The following is a 6,000-nucleotide window of genomic DNA, read 5'->3' as shown; positions in this document are numbered from 1 at the left end:
GTCCTCTGACCTTTCATGAGCACCATGAAATAGCAGAGAGTCAGAGGACAGCAGCAGCAGCAGCATTAGGGAACGCTCACACAGTTTAGGACTGTGAGAGCTAAAATATCCCCCCAAACAAAACCACACCTGGCAATCCTCTGAGATACAGAGGATGATTTTATTTTAACAATTTATATGCTTAGTAATCTACAAATATACACGGATAATTTGCAATATGTTATAATCAGATGAGTCCTGACCACCCATGAGTTAGCAGAATCAGGGGACAGCAGCAGCAGTATGTTCTGATCAGATGAGTCCCCTGACCATCATGAATTAGCAGAGTCAGGGGACAGCACAGTATGAGGAGATAGCAGCCGCATATAGGGACAGCATTATCAGCATAAGGGCTCTCACATTATTTTGACTAGATGAGCTATTCCCCCCAAAACAGAAATTGAGTGTCTCGAACGGTGTCGTCTGAGCCACCCTAATTTAGCAATTATATTATGGTAAAAATTATTAATTAATTACTGAAATGACTATTCAAGACCACAATAGCTAAAACATGCTGTTGCCTAGAATTATCTGTCTTTGACTGTTTTGACAGTCTACAGTGTAAGCGCTATGAAGAGATGACTAAGCCACCTTCTGAGAAACAAGCTAGATGAAGGAATTAAACATCTTTTTACCAGCGTACAGATCAGCAGAAGCGAGCAGCAAGTATGAATGAGCAACTGAATGTGCTTTAAATAGGGCGCCTTGTTTGAGCTTTGGCCATTGAGCAGCGAGGGGAGTTAACGAGCTAATGCAGCTCAGCTGGAGCAGATCAGCTGACGGGACAGTGTTGTTAGCAAACAGCATTAGCAGCGTCTTGACTACCTGGCCTGCCAGAACTGACGCTGACGCTCAATTTGTGTTCTGCCCTCAGAAATGGCGCCGGGTCGGCAAATGCCCGTATGTTGTGACGTCATGTGGGAACTATGTATAGTGGAAGAGCCTCTCCTCAATATTATTAACTCATCTTTATCTTTAGGTCATGTTCCAAGAACATTTAAATTGGCACTTATAAAACCACTCATTAAGAAACCACAATTAGATCATAATAACCTAGCAAATTATAGACCCATTTCAAATCTTCCATTTATGTCTAAAATATTAGAAAAAGTTGTGTCCGCTCAACTGGGCTCTTTCTTGCAAGAAAATGACATCTATGAAAAGTTTCAGTCTGGATTCAGGCCGCACCATAGCACTGAAACTGCGCTCGTTAAAATCACAAATGATTTACTTTTAGCTTCTGACCAAGGCTGTATCTCAATCTAGTTTTACTGGATCTTAGTGCTGCGTTCGATACTATAGATCACACAATACTCTTAGATCGACTACAAAATTATACTGGTGTTCAAGGACAAGCATTAAGCTGGTTCAAATCATACCTATCTGACCACTACCATTTTGTCTATTTAAATGGAGAAAAATCGATCATAACTTCAGTAAACTATGGAGTGCCGCAGGGATCTGTGTTGGGCCCTCTATTATTCTCAATATATATGATGCCACTTGGAAATATTATAAGGAAACATGGAATTAGTTTCCATTGTTATGCTGATGACACTCAAATATATATTTCATCACGGCCGGATGAAAATGCAAAATTATCCAAATTGTAAGAGTGTGTTAAAGATATAAAAGATTGGATGACGCGTAATTTTCTTTTATTAAATCCAGACAAGACAGAGGTACTACTTATCGGTTCAAAAAAACGCCCACAAAACCTCTCACAATACAACTTTAACATAGTAGGATGTCCTGTTACTTTATCCTCTACAGTAAAAGACCTGGGTGTTATACTAGATTGCAACCTGTCTTTTGAAAATCATATTTCATATGTTACAAAAACAGCCTTTTTCCACCTTAGAAATATTGCTAAGCTATGTAATATGCTATCAGTTTCTGATGCAGAAAAGTAAGTTCATGCATTCATGACCTCGAGACTAGATTACTGTAATGCTTTATTAGCTGGTTGTCCTGCATCCTCAATAAACAAGCTACAGTTAGTCCAAAATGCAGCCGCTAGAGTTCTTACTAGATCAAGAAAATATGATCATATAACACCGATTTTATCATCACTACATTGGTTACCTATAAAGTTCCGTATTAATTACAAGGTATTGCTACTGACTTATAAAGCCCTAAACGGCTTAGCTCCAGTCTATTTAACAGATCTTCTATTGCCCTATAATCCATCGCGCTCTTTAAGATCACTAAATTCGAGGCTTTTGGTCATACCTAGGATATCCAGATCCACCAAAGGAGGGAGAGCATTTTCACATTTAGCTCCAAAACTCTGGAATAGCCTTCCTGATACTGTTCGTTGCTCAGACTCGCTCTCCCAGTTTAAAACTAGATTAAATACGCATCTCTTCAGCCAGGCATTCATATAATATTTTTAATCTTACAGTTCAAACTACAATCCGGCCTCTAGTTCATAAATGCCAGAGGAGAACTGGCCCCCGACTGAGCCTGGGTTCTCCCAAGGTTTTTTTCTTTTTCTCCATTAGGTCACCTGATGGAGTTTCAGGTCACCATTACTGTAGGTCACTTGATGGAGTTTTTCGGTTCCTTGCCACTGTTGCCTTTGGCTTGCTCAGTTGGGGATATTTTGGGGATATTTAATTTAATTTTATCAATCAATAAATTCCACTAGAAACAAACCTTGTTGTATTATTTTAATTTAATACTGTGAAGCTGCTTTGATACAATCTGTATTGTGAAAAGCACTATACAAATATACTTGACTTGACTTGACTTGACTTATCAATAATCTTCCTGATCAGTTTCATCATCTCAGCATCCCGAATAGCTTAGAATAACTAGATATTGCGACAGAAACTCTTAACTCTCTCTTTTCCAGCACTTTAGACACAGTTGCTCCGTTGCGCTTAAAGAAGATTAAAGAAAATAGTCCAACGCCGTGGTACAATGAGCACACTCAGGCCCTTAAGAGAGCATCCAGAAAAATGGAGCCCAACTGTAAGAAAACTAAACTAGAGGTATTTCGCATTTCATGGAAAGACAGTTCGATTGCATACAGAAAGGCCTTAAAAGCTGCTAGCTCTGCTTATTTTTCAAACCTATTAGAAGAAAATAACAAAACCCTAGGTATTTATTTGAAATTGTGGCTAAACTAACGAAAAATAAATCTTCAACCCCAGATGTTTCCAAGCAACACAGCAGTAATGACTTTATGAACTTCTTTACTAACAAGATTGATAATATCAGGGAGAAAATTATAACTATGCAACCGTCTACTACAGTATCACATCAGGCTGTGCATTGTAGTGTCCTTGAAAAAAAAGAGGAAGAATTTACTAAACTTACTAAACTCGTTAAATCATCTAAATCGACAACATGTATGTTAGACCCTATACCGACTAAGCTACTGAAAGAGATGCTTCCAGAGGTCATAGATCCTCTTCTTAATATAATTAATTCATCTTTGTCATTAGGATATGTACTGAAAACTTTTAAGCTAGCTATGATTAAATCGCTTGTTAAAAAACCACAATTTGATCCTACCGAATTAGTCAATTACAGGCCGATCTCGAATCTACCTTTTCTGTCAAAGATACTAGAAAAGGCAGTATCCTCACAACTATGTTCCTTTTTAGAAAGAAATGATATCTGTGAGGATTTTCAGTCAGGATTTAGACCGTACCATAGTACCGAGACAGCTCTCGTTAGAGTCACAAATGATTTGCTCCTATCATCCGACCGTGGTTGTATCTCGCTATTAGTGTTACTCGATCTAAGTGCTGCATTTGACACTATCGACCATAACATTCTTTTAAATAGACTCGAAAATTATGTTGGCATTAATTGCACTAGCATGGTTTAAATCATACTTATCTGACCGTTATCAGTTTGTAGCAGTAAATGAAGAGATGTCTCATCGATCACAAGTTCAGTATGGCGTACCACAAGGCTCAGTACTAGGACCGCTGCTGTTCACTCTGTACATGCTACCATTAGGAGATAGCATTAGGAAGCATGGCATTAGTTTTCACTGTTATGCTGATGATACTCAGCTCTATATTTCTTCACGCCCGACGAAACTTACCAATTCACAAAATTAACGGAATGCATAGCTGATATAAAAAATTGGATGACTAGCAATTTCCTACTACTAAATTCTGAAAAAACAGAGATTCTAATTATTGGACAAAAAACTTCCTCACATAATAACCTAGAATACTGTTTAACACTTGATGGCTGCTCTGTTAAGTCTTCGTCGTCGGTTAGGAACCTGGGTGTGCTATTTGATACCAATCTTTCATTTGAAAGTCACGTGTCTAGTGTCTGTAAAACCGCATTCTTTCATCTTAAAAATATATCTAAATTAGGCCATATGCTCTCAATGACAAATGCGGAACAATTAGTTCATGCGTTCATGACATCAAGGCTAGATTATTGTAATGCTCTGGTGGTTGCCCTGTATGCTTAATAAACAAATTACAGCTGGTCCAAAACGCAGCAGCTCGAGTTCTTACCAGAACCAGGAAGTATGACCATATTAGCCCTGTAGCCCTGCATTGGCTCCCTATTAAACATCGCATACATTTTAAAATATTGCTGATTACTTACAAAGCACTAAATGGTTTAGCTCCGCAGTACTTGAGCGAGCTCTTAATGCATTATAGTCCTTCACGTCTATTGCGATCTCAAAATTCCGGCCAGTTAATAATACCTAGAACAGGGATGGGCAACTTCGGTCCTGGAGGGCCACTGTCCTACAGAGTTTAGCTCCAACCCTGAAAAAATCACCTGCCTGTAATTTTCTAGTAATCCTGAGGACCTTGATTAGCTTGTTCAGGTGTGTTTGATTAGGGTTGAAGCTAAACTCTGTAGGACAGTGGCCCTCCAGGACTGAAGTTGCCCATCCCTGACCTAGAATATCAAAATCGACTGCTGGCGGTAGATCCTTTTCCTATTTAGCACCAAAACTTTGGAACAGTCTTCCTAACATTGTCCGGGAAGCAGACACACTCGGTCAGTTCAAAGCTAGATTAAAGACACATCTCTTTGACCTAGCATTCACATAATACATTATAGACTTATAATTCAATGTTAGGATGCATAGATTAGGTCAGCTGGAACCGGGAACACTTCCCATAAATCCTGATGTACTCGTTACATCATAAGAAGAATGGCATCTACGCTAATTTTAGTGTCTTTGTTTATCCCGAGGTTTTCCCGCAGCCTGCCGGATCCAGGCCGTATCCAGATCTGACGAAGGACCTTCACCTGGACCCGATGTCAATGCAGTGCTGAAGTGCCAACTAGTCTCTCCCTATGGAGGATCCCTTTACCACTCTACAGATAAAGCGTTGCCGGAAAATTCGTTTCGCGTACCTACCCCGAAGTGACAAAATAAAATAAAATTCTGTATCAAAATTTATAAGGAAAGACCAGTACTTTCAGCGTTTCTCACAGGTTCGCATTTAAAGTCTATGTAGAGAGAATGGTGTCGTCTTAGCGGCCCCTAATTTAATAACAAATGATCGTTGCGACGGAAGCGAATCAATCAAAACTAACTTTAGCTGGAAAATAACTTTATTAAAGAACCGCTATAAAGCCAAAACAATCTCTGTTACCCTAAATTATACGTTTGTCTCTGTAAAGCTGCTTTGAAACAATCTACATTGTTAAAAGCGCTATATAAATGAGGATGATTTGACTTGACTTGACTTGGATCTGCAAACGTGACGTGAACAGTCTCTGGATAGGCAGACGTGACATGAGCGGTCTCTGGATTGGCAGACGTGACGTGAACAGTCTCTGGCTCGGTGGTCTCGGCGGAATGAGATTCTGGCATGATGGCCTGGGGAGTTGAGAGCGCTGAGACCAGTGAAAATCTCGGGATATCAGCTGCTCGGGCAGATGTCAGTGGCAGATCGGCCAGCTTGGACACCAGTCCTCTCCACCCTCGGACGGGACCAGTGGACGCAATTGTGCTGG

This window comes from Abramis brama (assembly GCF_963993115.1).
Source record: "Abramis brama genome assembly, chromosome: 5".
Taxonomy (NCBI): Eukaryota; Metazoa; Chordata; class Actinopteri; order Cypriniformes; family Leuciscidae; genus Abramis; species Abramis brama.
This window is presented reverse-complemented; position numbering follows the sequence as displayed.